This window comes from Anomalospiza imberbis, chromosome 8 (assembly GCF_031753505.1).
Source record: "Anomalospiza imberbis isolate Cuckoo-Finch-1a 21T00152 chromosome 8, ASM3175350v1, whole genome shotgun sequence".
NCBI lineage: Eukaryota > Metazoa > Chordata > Aves > Passeriformes > Viduidae > Anomalospiza > Anomalospiza imberbis.
In genome coordinates, this window is record NC_089688.1 from 15,183,216 (window position 1) to 15,196,474 (window position 13,259).

The 13,259-nt window shown below is 37.6% G+C and overlaps 1 protein-coding gene across 3 annotated transcripts in view; it reads right to left on the bottom strand.

Annotated features, from left to right (window-relative positions):
- ZSWIM8 (zinc finger SWIM-type containing 8) overlaps positions 1-13,259 on the bottom strand; it is a 55,535-nt gene that overhangs the window by 34,846 nt on the left and 7,430 nt on the right. The gene's annotated exons all lie outside the window — the stretch shown is intronic.

Here is a 13,259-nt window from a genome sequence, read left to right on the forward strand (position 1 = left end):
ATGTTACGTCTCTTCACCTCCCTCACCAGCCACTAAAACACCACTGGAAGCCAGGATATAAACCAATCTGGCCTTCAGCTTTCCCTCCACACCAGCCCCAGGCAGCATATCAAAGGAAAACTTAAGCCCTGATGTCAGTAAGCACTTTCTCACACTCTGCCTAGAGAGGCTCTCCAGTCCCAACAGCTGGGAAAGACAGGACAGGAGAGTGCATGCACACAGCAAAGCAGCCACCATCTCCCCCATCACCGAGCAGACCCAACAAATGAAAGGATTACATAAATATGGAAAAAACCCCACAGTTTTCAAACATCCACATTTATGATTTGTTTTTGCTGTGAAATTAGATTCATTAGTCACTATTCCCTTCTCCCAAACAGAGTCAGTCTTTTACCATCAGGGTTGGTTCTCCACCACCAATGATTTTTACTCTATGGTATAGATCCAGTATCTATTTTACAGTGCTATAATCCCATTCACAAATGTGAAAGAAGCAGATTATAAAATGAACAACATTGGAAAAAGATGTGCCCCTTTCTCTACAGACAGCAGATAAACAATCTTTTAGCAGAAAAGTAATTTCATTTCCACTTTTGACAACCAAAATAGGTGTAAAGCTTTCATCAAGACACTAAAAAATATACTGCTTTTAATTAGTCCCTAGAAAGTGTACTGTTTCTAATTAGTGAAACACAGTCAAATTAATATCACTCCTGCTGCTACAGTAGTAGTAGATATCACAGCAAGTCCAAATTGAGGCACTTTCATACTTGAAATTACTCTGAGCAATGAAAGGAGAGGTATTTTGCATGGTTTAAAATGCATTTCTTCTATAAAGGTACTCTATTCAGTTATCTCATTACACAATACTAGAAAAGAGGTAACACCTAAACCACCTCTACAAGGCAAAAGGCTCAAAAAATTACTTCAGTAGTGACTGAAACACCTGTACATTCTTCTGAGAGGTGCAAGCCTTCAGCCTGGATGGTATTCCTTTTTACCAAGATCTGGTGCTGGGTATGAAGGTTAGATGAGAAACACTACAACATGAGACCGCCTCATCTGCTCCAGCACAAGTCAGCCAGCTTGATGTTAATAACTGTACAGAGTGAAGTAAGGTAAGGCTGACTTTGCACTGAAGCCATTAACTGATTCATCAGCTGTACTGTGTTAGTAGTAATGAGCAGAAGGCAGGTGGCCAGTCATGTGGCATAGCTCAGAGCACACAGCTGAAACACCTTGGGAATAAGGCAAAAGCAGTAAAACCTGGAGGGATAAAAACAACCATCTTACTTATAAGACCATGCACTATTCTAAAGTTCAGAATTTTCAATAAAGAAGAAGAGAGATGGAAAAAATAGTAGAAGTTAACTGAAAAGTAGAAAATAATTTGCCAATCATACTCCAAAGGTGAGTGAATTCACAATAGCTACCCTGGCACACATGTAAATGCTAAAATTAAGAGGTTAAACTGCCCTAAGTTTCAAGGGGGTAGTCACCCATGTAGCCAAGGTGACACAACCCTACCTGCAAGATGGCTCAGAGCAGTATTAGAGGGTCATTCCCCTTTTTGCTCCTGTAAAGTCAGCTGGACAGTCCTACTTTGGTGCTAAAACTAGACTTCAAATACTCTCACCTGAGTACTAAACAAAGAGATCTATTCAAGAAGTTTATTTCTGGATACACAAATCCTGGGTTGGTGGATTTATACCTACTTGTAGGTAGATTCATACCCACTTGTATCAAGAGGTACTATCAATAAAACAGACAAAAGGTACTCTCAGGTTCTATAATAAATATTTTTAGCAAAGAAGAGAAAAGGAAGTCTGCTAAAAAGGTAAAGGAGAAAGCAGCACAGCTTCTGCTCATAAAGCAAAGATAAGTATAGGAAGGAAGACTGCAAATTTAATATTAAAAAATTAAACAGCAGTGAAGTCAGATTCTTGAGATAAAACTATCCAAGGGAGAAGATAATTTTACACTGTGGAGCAAAACTAGCAAGCATCACTATTTGCTCTTGGAAGCAGACAAGACCCAACCAAAACAAAAAGCACATTTCAAGTCTTGCAAGAATAGAGTCACAAGTGAAGCATAAGCAATCTGAAACAATTGTCACAGGTTAAATGACTAAGAAAACCCAGGTCTGGAAGGGATTTTGAGAAGCCATCTAATCTATATCTCCTAACTAAAATGCAAGATCAAGCATATCTGAACCATTCTGAATAAATCACACATCATTATTTACTAGCACACAACAAGCAGCTTTGATGAGGACTATCCTACCCTTTTTGCTACTGTTTTACATGAATTACAGGTTTGATTTTTATAGCCATTTTGTAACAGCTGAAACTTTAGCATAGATGTAATTATTCCTGCTGGAACAACAACAAAACACCTGACCCCAAAACAGCCAACACAAGCTGTGCACACAAACCTGTATTTTCACCAGCAGAACAACTTCTGTGGCAGCAGGACTTACCACACAGAGATGAATGTGTAGCAGTTGCTTAACCTTTCCTATTAGAGAGTAGGCTGTAATAAGGTGCAGCCAACAATTACTCATAAAAACAGATCATGTTCAAAATTATGTAGCAGTATTCCTTCAGCACAGTAACCAAAAGACAGAGAAGAAACAGCGTGAATAATCAGCAGAACAGGGACCATGAGAATACCAAAGAGCTATTAAAACACAACAAAGAAAAAACAACTGGGCTAAACACTGAATATATCTGTTATTACGTTATTTCCATTGAGGAAATAAGGTTATTTACTTTCATTTGATACACATCCTAAAAGTTAACTATATATACAAGTGAATGAATACAAATGCAAGTAAACAAAACTCACAGCAAGAGATAAGACACAGTACAAAGACAGGACACATTGCTTTCCCTAACTTTAGAAAAATGGCATGTCAGGCTGCACTACCTGTAGCTGTAGATGAGTCTACAGCTTTGATTTTACAGCAATCCCTGGTCCCCTTCTGACCTTTCCCCCCACCTTTCTCACTGGCTTCACTCCTAAATGTAACAAAGAATAACAAAGTAATATAACTACACACAGAACAAGAAGATGAAGAAAATTAAGTGAATCACCTGTGAGATCAAAAGCTAGTGAGAAGAACAGTAAAACTAAGAGGAAATATTTGAGAGTTCAATCTTGACTGGTGAAGGAGGTATGGGGGGTGTTACAAAATCTGTTCTACAAATCTCATTTTAAAAATAGTAAATAACACATTGCTTTTTATAGGATTTCCCATGTAGAAACATAAAACTGTTGTTGTAGAATGCATGTAGAGCATTTCTGCTTAATTTAAGTGCCTGTCAGAAAAATGCCCCTTGGCTTAAATCAGTGATACACTGTCTCTCTGATATCACCTAAAACCAAAATGTGCTGAGAATTCTCAAACAGGCAAGCAGAGGAAGCATTGCATTTAATTAACATACCTAAAGCAACTCTTTAAAAATATTTGTTTTCTTACTGTTTTCTGTACATTTCCTTCTAGAATTCTGCTGTTGGTTTTAGTTTATTCTGTTGTTCTTTTTTTTCTTTCTATAAATTTATTCTGATTCAATGCCATTAAGAAATATAGTCCTTCAGGGCTCAGACTTGGCAAGAAATATCTGAAAATATCACCTTTGTCTTTAACTCTGCAATACTTGAGGGTGAATGCTGTGAATGTATTTCTAAAACAGTTTCCCAAGGTGAACATCAATTAAAAGGCTTATGTTTCATTTTGCAAAGATGTATTTGTTATTTCAAATAAATTATATATCCAGGGCATTTAGGCCATTGTTTATAATTATTTTTCTTCTTACACTTTACCATATAATCAACATCTTATAAAAAGCAACATCTTACAAAAATCCATCTTGGAACTGCAGATAAGCTACATGGTATGTACCAGAAGCATTTTGCTGAAGTCTGAAAATAAGATACTTTCTCTTCCTTTAAAGATATTTCTCAGGCAAAGCTCCATCCACAAGGCACATGAATTTTAGCTCCCTATTCAAAGAGGTGTTAATTAAGAGCAGAACTGATTAAACGGGTCACAGACACACCATCATCCGTTGGTTTTCTATCACACTAACATTTTGCCTCGTTAAGTCCCAGCCCTACAAAGTCAACAAAAAGGGAATATCAGAAGTGTTGAACTAACATCCTTGCAGCCTACATAATTAGGTAAGGGTCACAAGACACATTTGTGTCTGCTTGCTGCTCTGTGGCTTTCAACCACAGACTTGTGAGATGAGTAGTGAATACTTACTATACAATTTCCCAAATTTCAGGCAACATTATTAAAATACACAGCCCATCTAATGCACTAGTACATAATACACAGAGATGATGGAATATTAGGAGCATCCTTGAATAGTCTTGGGATTACAATCTTGGGAATAAATCAGACTAAGTACTATTAAATTAACGTTCATGGTCCAGTCACACATAGGACAGCTGTGTTTTCAAAGAGATAAAGGAAAAGTCCTCCACCTAAGTGGAAGAGATTTTTCTGCTACTCTGTGCCTTAAGACTTGGAACACAGGAAGTATTGAACCACAACCACCAAGCTCCAGAAGAAAACTAAATACTTAATATAAAAATGCAACTGAAATAACTAAGATAAATTTAAACATATGAAAGAAAGAGAGGTAACATACAAGCACTGAAAACAATTGAACTACTTACCTTTAAATACCCATACTAAAATGGGTCCAAGTAAAGGGAGAGAGGATTTGGAACAGAAGAGTGCAACTAAATTGAAAACCATGAGAAACTTCCATTGTAAAGGCACAGATATGAGCACCTCTGAAGCTATACCATATAGCAAAAGACAGATTAGCTACACATATGCTGAGAGTAGACCATCCAAAGAAGCACTGTAGATAATGAAGAAAACTTCACTCAAGATGCCCTCTTTCAGGCCAGTATTCAGATACTTACAACTAGGGATTAATTTCCTTTCAAAAGATCATCAATCTCTCAGCTGCATATGATCTCTTCAAATCACACAGCTGGTCTCAGTGGTGTTCACAGAGAACACACCCATCACAGCAGACACAAAGACTGAGCAGACATCAAGAAGAGCTGCCACTTTCTTGTCCCAAATACAACACAAGGGAACAAAACCAACAGTCAAGCCAAGGGGTGAAGACCCTGAAGCTGAACCAAAACCCTCCTGCATCAGAACCTGGCCGTTGAATGGACACAGAGAGCTGCCTCTGCACCCAGTCATGATCCAGCTTGACTACATGCAGAATGAAGCATCTGAAAACCAGAAGACAACTCAATATTCAAATACTGACTCCCAGCTGTCTTCAATTCCCCTGCTTCAGTTTAATAATTCCATGCCATTTTGTACAAAGGAAAAAACCCACAACGTTCCTTTGTAAGAAAAACCAAGCAAACCACAGTATTGCTAAAAAGTAGAAGTTTCTTTTACAGGTTAAGGAAGCTAATGCAAAGATACAGGTTCCTGATTCCCCAACTATTTGTGCAGCATCAATCTTAAAAAAATAAGCAACTTTTTAGACTGAAATACTTGCTGTACCAAGCTATAATAAAGTCTCAGCTATTTGTTTCTCAGATACTACACACTCCAAACAAATTCCCTGCAAAACACCTCAGTATTCACAAAGCCAACAGCAACAACAAATGGAGAACAGCCTTTGGTGGAATTCATCTGAGTGAGTTTTTCACACACTTTGACAGAATAAGAGGGTTAGACAAGACAAGAACAGGGATCAAGTGATGGAGATTGGATGCTACAAATGCTACTGCTGATTACTGTTAATCAACCTTGCTCAGACTAAGAGGGAATATTCTGACCTGAGGGCTCCCTTGGTTTTGTTTTCTCTTAATGTTTCTGTACTTTCACAATATCCACATACTCATGACAAGCAAGCACAACTAAACAAATGATCTAGCAAAAGCAGCAAGGACAGGACACTGTAATGCAACCCTCAAGTATTTCAGGCAATTAGCCACAGGAAAACTCTAAAAATACGGTTTTAACCAAGAGGCTTGTATGGCAGGATGATATTCTCATCATGGAAGAATGAAAGTATTTATACACAAACATACATACACACTTTTTAAAATAATCAAAAACATATTCCTAGAGAGAACTAAGTGATCAACAAATTAGCAAAATGCTCCAGAGAACAAAGCAAGAGTCACTTTGAATCACAGGGACAATAATTTGTTCACAAAAAGAAACCAAACAAGAAACTAGCAGGATTATTTGGTTTCATTTTTTTGTCTATGCAATTCACTCATTAAATATGCACATTAGCCTTCTTGCTGCCTGTAAATAGTGCAGAACTCTCAACTAAAAATTTGGGGTTTTTTTAAATTTACGGACAAATCTGCTTCGCTTATTTGCTTTTATCTTTCTCCCTCTCCATTGCTACTACCCACATGAGCTTACTAACAGCACTAAAACCCTAATGGGATCTGTGTTTACAAGACAATCTTATATATCTTTTTTCCTCAGTGAGAGTTATGCAACTCTATCTGATCACATAAACATTTTGCAGCAGTGAAATGACATTGAAAATTATGTCAATGAGTTGCAAATGCAGAGATATAAGGTCACACTGAAAGCAAAAATAATTTGGGGGAGGCCTACATCAGCCCTAAGCCACACAATGACATTTTTATGTACAAAACCGGTGAAAAGATGAATAAGCAATATAATTTTTTCATTAGCATTTACTGGATAAGACTGATGAGATTCATAGCCACAAACCATTAAAAAGACAGATCCCAGATGGGCAGATTACAGTCCAGAGTAGGAAACTTCACACTTAACTGACAAACTGCAGCAACTATTACTACACAAATTTCTTTACAGACATCACAACATTTTAAGAATGGCAGTATTTTTAACCCAATGCAAAAAGGGTCATTTTATGACAGGAGGGTGTGTTTCCCCCACAACTTCCCACAAAGTCTCTGCTACTTGCAGCAAAAGTCATAGCAGAGTCAAATTTCATTTGAATTCAATTTCTGAAAACTGCTTAACACTACATCACAAACAGCTTGTATGTGTAAGTCAAAATATTTTGTGGTTCAAATTATTTTTGGTTGCTGGATTTGGATTTCCCTTCAAAATGAGAGAAGTATATTATTTTGCTGAAAGCCAAATAATCCTGGCAAGTATCTCCTGGCATCATGACTTCTGCTTCCAAGATTAAGATAGTTTAGGAAGCTATAATTAGTTCCTTCTATAAGGCAGGCTTTAATATACAGTAAAACACCAGGAAAACAATACTTTATTTGCACACAAGCCCTGCAGAATTGCAGAATACAAATGATTGCAGATTTAGAGGACTGAGTGGGTGGGGGGTTTTTTCAAGTGTCAGTAGTTTTAAATCTGTTAAGGCTTGCAGTTCCCTTCTGCACATTTCTGATAAACCCATTTCACTATGGTTTTCTACATTTGCTCTCTGGATGCATACAGAATTAAAAAAACCCACAACTGAAAAGCAACTGACTTAACTTTGCTCACCTGTGGAGAAATGACATTACCACTGTGTTAACATCAATCAGAGAGACTGCACCTCAAAACAGGTTTTGCTAATGAACCTCAGCACCTAATAGAGGAAGAATGCCACACTCAGCACAATTTCTACTGTTTCAATATTAGACTAAGTTTAAATTATTTTATCTTTAGCTCGTTATTTTTGAAGTTATGTCTTTAAGCATTCCAGTGTCATGCCAACTCCCAGTAACACCTTCGCTTGACTTTATGAGACAAAAAAAGCCCTAGAAAAACAAAGCTGGTCAGGTTTTATAATGGTAAGCAATAACTGACCAGAGAACTAAAACTCAGAAGATGCAGGATGTGTGTTTAATCCAACATTAAGAATTCTAACACAGTAAGAATTTAAAGAGGTGCATGTCTGAAAACTTTCTGCACTCTGAAGGTCAGCTGGCTGAAGAACAGATTCCCCTTCTTCTCTTTAAAAAGCCCTCTTCCTTATGTCCTTAAAGCATCATAACTACAACATTCTTACTATACTAGAAACCAGATTTCTACAAAGAACACCCCTTTATTAACATCTTCAGAACTACAGTTCAAGGAAAATGTAGAAAGCTACAAGTTATATTTGGTAACAAAGAATATGTGTGATGAGGGAGGGGAAAAAATCCATTATTTGTTTCCATGATTTCAGGACAGAAACACCAGCACATTCCTCAACACTAACATGAAGTCCTAAGATCCTACTCACCTATGTTCTGCCTAATGTGTCAAGGTTTTGTTGCAAAGGCACACAATGCACCCACAGAAAACATCTGCTCTGAGAAAACGTAAGGACCTCTCCAAGCACAACTCAAATCTAGATCAGAAAGGTGTTTTTCCATTTAATTTCATGGCTAACCCTATGCAATAACTGTGAAAATCTGCACAAGGCTATGTTAAAGAAACTGGAATATTCTATGGCCTTTTTTTCAACTCTCAGCTACTCTAATATGACTGAGATCCCAAAACTCTGATACCTGTATTAGGCAGGTAATGCAGCATTCACAACTTGACAATCTCCTCTGAAAATTCATACAAGAAGATGCTTATAAATTCATTTCATAAAAAGAGCAGCCTGGGCAAGCAACTGACAGCTGCTAGAGATCCTAAAATAAACAGCAGATTTTTGTAAAGCAAGACAGACAGTGCTACAAAACACTGCATTCATGCCAGTGCTGGCCAAGGTTTCATGACAAATTGGGCAGCTTGCATTCACAATAAGTCCACAGCTGATGAAGCAGATCAGCTTCAGGCAAGTCATTTCCCCTGCACTGTTACTCCTTGCTCTCTCACCCCGTGCAGAAAGAATTCTGCACAACCAGGATTGTGCATTCAGAGCACAGACATCAAACAGTTCCTGCCTCCTGAAAGCAAGACTCAGTGTTACCAGTTACTCCCACTCCTACCCCACACAAGGTATTTGAAAAGCACACAATTCAAAATTCTCTCCAGTGGCCTATGACCAAAAGAAAGCTACAAAGACCAACACAGACCAAATATTTTTCTAAATGTAAATGAGGGAACACGAATATGAATCAAAGTCTGAATTCACCACAGCTGAGAATCAATCTCTATCAAGAAGTATTGATATGTTTTCAGACACAAAAGGAAGTCATAAAAAACACCATGCAACCTCCACTACTTATTGTGCTGCTCTCTACAGCACCATCCTTAAGTACAACATGCAAAATTAATTTCTAACCAGCATTTTTCAAGTGTCTAAATAAATGCCAGAACAGTATCACTTGGCCTCCAAGTGCCAAATGCACTGGCAAACACTGAAGAGCTGCATTTACAGAATGTATCAGCATGACATGAGACCAATTTTGGGGGGGTTGATGGGAAAGTTATCATCTGAAAAGAATAAAGGATAAGGCATTCTCATGTCTGGAATAAAAAAAAATAATTAAACAACTGTCAGGAACTAGAAGAAAGCATCACCTCTTAATATTACCAACTGGAAACCAACAGAGGTTGAAATACCCATTTCATCAACACAAGTAAAAAGTAGGTAGATAACTGAATTCTTTAAAAGAAAAAACCTTACCTGACGCCTTTCTCTCTCCTCTGGTTTTGTAAAAATCTCCCGAAACCTAACCTCAGGCTTTATGCGAGGTTACAGAGCTCAGTCAGCAACATCCTTCAGTTCAGGGTCCTCCCAGCACAGTTCCAAGGCACAGCAGAGCAGCCCCAGCCAGTCTGAACCCCCCTGCCGGACACAGGCTTGCAATGCTGGCAGCACCCACCCTGCCTCAGCTCTCAGCCCCTAGCAATTACATTTTCTCCCACCCAAAGTAAGTATTCACCTGATCATTTGTTAATAACCTACAGCTGGAGAAATTCCCTCTTCTAACAAGAAAAAAAACTCCTTTCCATTTTCCTCACATCACCTGTAGGGAGAACAAAATGGGCAAAACAAAACTGGGTACAAAGGCACATGTGAAGCAAGCAGGCATCTACAGAATGTTTACAGAGGAAGGATTAGTTACAAGCATGTCTCTTCTTTTCAGTGCACAAAAATAATACCTAAAGCATCCCTGCTGTGAGGCACTGATTAACTGCAGTCCATTGCATTAATTTGGCTAGGCAAAAGAATAATATCTCCCAAGATCTCCCTAACATCACAAGACTGAAGCAAAGTCAACCATCTTCTGAAAATGTCCACAGAACACAGCTCCTATTCATTACTAGACAGGCAAAACAACTCCCTGTCCTTGAGAAGGATAAGCAGCTTAGCTGACTCCATGCACTACTGCTTTAAATGCAAGCAAGTAGTCAATGAAACTTTGAGACATTTTAGGTCAAGTACAACCTTCTCTGCAAGACATGCATTAAAGGCCTAATTTACAAACATTTTCACCTGGATCTCTGGTAAACAAATTAACCAGTTACATTTCTTTTTTCCTCCCATCTCAGCATTCACTGACCTAAATATGAGGTAAGAAATGAAAGTACAAGCAATATGCAATAGGAACTGTAAAGAGCTCAGGAGAATTGCTAAATGATGCGCCATAGGCTTCACAAATGTATGAGCTTCTCAGAAAAATGGTAATTTCATTTGTACACCTATTAATTACACACTACCTGCAGGACTACCATGAAGCTTCAACGTCAAACCCTGACCAAGTATTTTTACATTAGCAATCATTTCCTAAAAGCATGGAACTTGGGCACTCAAGCCATCATCAAACTATTCAATTAGCCTCAAGCACGGATTAACAAGACTTCATGTTGGTGCACTCTCCAAAGGATGAACCAGACATGATTTTACCACTTAAGAATTCCAGTACAGGGATATTAAAAAGAAAATAAAAATCAGTCACAAGAAGAATCAGTCTCAAGAATCACAACTGGTGATACACGAAGTCAGGCAAATGGGAGCATATGCAGAGAACAGTAAACCTGAAACAAGACACGGTCAGGTTCCATAAGGCCATACACTACCCAATATTCACAGGTTCAGAAATTTTTCTGTACTTCAACCTAGAATCTCATTTTTTCACACACATTGACAAGATGCCATCAAGAATGGCTCTAATGCACACAGGCATTATTTTAATGAATATCTCAAAGAGTCTAGATGGCATCTTGACTACTTTTATTTTAAGGTCAACTCACTTTTTCTTTCCTTCTGACTGGGGAGACATGCTGCTCAAAGCAGCATCTTTAGAGATCTCAAGTGTAACAAACAGAAAACCACACTTAACTTTTTCCACTAGTTTATCTGCAGGAGGTTTGGGGTAGGAGCAATACTAATTGCATTTTAAAACATTGGTGTTTTTATGTTCAGGACTCCATCAACGAATTATTCATGTTTACCAGTATTTCTGGATAGCAAAGAACAATGACCATCTGCCTAAATTTTTCATCTCTCTGAACAGAGGAAGAAGCCAGACTCAGTGGCCCAGGTATTCACCTGCCCACTGCTGCAGTAAGACACCACATAAAATGTCTTAACTTGGGAGAAAAAAGTACCCTTGGATGTCTTCCTGTAAAGACTAACTGCTTGCAGATCAGTTCTGGGTAATATTTCTTTTATCATGCTACCTATTTATATTTTTGTAAAAAAAAGGTGGACTTCTTTTTTTTGTATTGTATTTGGTCTCTGAGGTCCCTCTTGTTCCTTCTGTCAGCTATGTTCTCCCTCCAGCATCCAGCTTTTCTCCCACAAAAGGACAGGATTTCTTCTGAGGGCAGATATTTTTCTTCCTCCCTCCATCTTAATAATTTATCCTTTCCCTTTCCCTTTCTTTTACATGCCAATTTTTATCCCACAAGAGAAAGAAGCGTGAAAGCCCTACTAGATGTCTTACAGTCACAAGATAAACCTAGAAGAAAAAAGAAAGGCTAAAAAGTCACTGAGACACCAAGAAATAATACTCAGGGCTCCCTACTTGAAGCAGCTGAATGAGAATGTTAAGTTTTTGTAAAAAGACACTACTCCTACAATCCCTAGAGGTTTTCTTCTTCTATGGAAAGAGAATGTCTCAACTCCCAATTTTTTTCTCACACCAGCAGAGATGAAGGTAAATACAAAAAATCAACACAAGCTTTTTCCAGCTTACATATGTTCAGCTTTTGCCTAATTGATACTGGTAAATACTGACACCTTCATTTTTCTTAATTTTTCTTTTTCTTCCAGCAATCTAGAAACACTAATAATGATTCATTGCAGAAGGAATATTTTATTAAAACCAGGTACTTTTCACAGCATCACTTTTCTCAAAACACATAATTCCCGAAGATTTTAATTAATAGGTATATTGCAACCTGGCAGAGCTCCTTTGTTTCACTCTTTCCAAATACAGTACATTTCCAGCTGAATGGAAGCAAATATAGATGAACTAAAAATAATCAAAAAAGCAAAGTTTCCACAAGTCTTGCCCAAAATGTTTAAAGCACGTGGGGAAATGTGGTCAAAGACATCACTTTCAGTCTTTTCTGTTAAAACTGCTACACAACCACCCACAGCCTTGCCAGAAATAAAGAAAAAACAAAGAAGAAAAGATGCATCAAAGAACACACAAACTGTGAGAAGAATTATAATCTTCTGATTGGTAATCTTACACTTAACTACTCAAGACTACACAGCTTCAGAGGAGGCAATTTAAAAATGTGTCATATGGTATTTTGAAATTAGAATCAGTATTTCAAGTATTTTGTACATTATGCACCACTGCTATTTAATGTTTAGAAAATAAAATTCTAAATGTAATATTTTACCTAGTTGACACCTATGTGCTTTGAATTTTACTTTTGGAGGGTTTAGAAGGCTGTTACAAACCAGGAAGAGGGAGGAAAGTGCTTAATACACCTAAAGTGCATTAAAATAAACTTGAAAAAAATAACTTCTAGCCATGACACTATTTTATATTAGTCTTACAACTGCTTTACACTCTTACACTTAGATAGCTAATACAAAATGTTAGTGCTCTAAAAGAAGCAATGAAATTTTAGACATTATTCAACTTCAAGAACCAAAGAATACATAGGTTTGACTCTTTGAAAAGTTTCTTATACAAAAACAAACAAAAAAGCTTCCAAATCAATTATTGATATTCTAAATAGACAAATCTTTTGAAACTGTACATTCCTTTCTTTCCTCTGGAACAAAGTACTGTATATTACCTAGGACACAGAATATTTAAGAGGAGACGCTCTTTGCTCCCGGTTTGTAACTGGCATAAGAAACACTGTTCAAATCACTGATGTCCATTTCTGTTCCCTCAAAGGT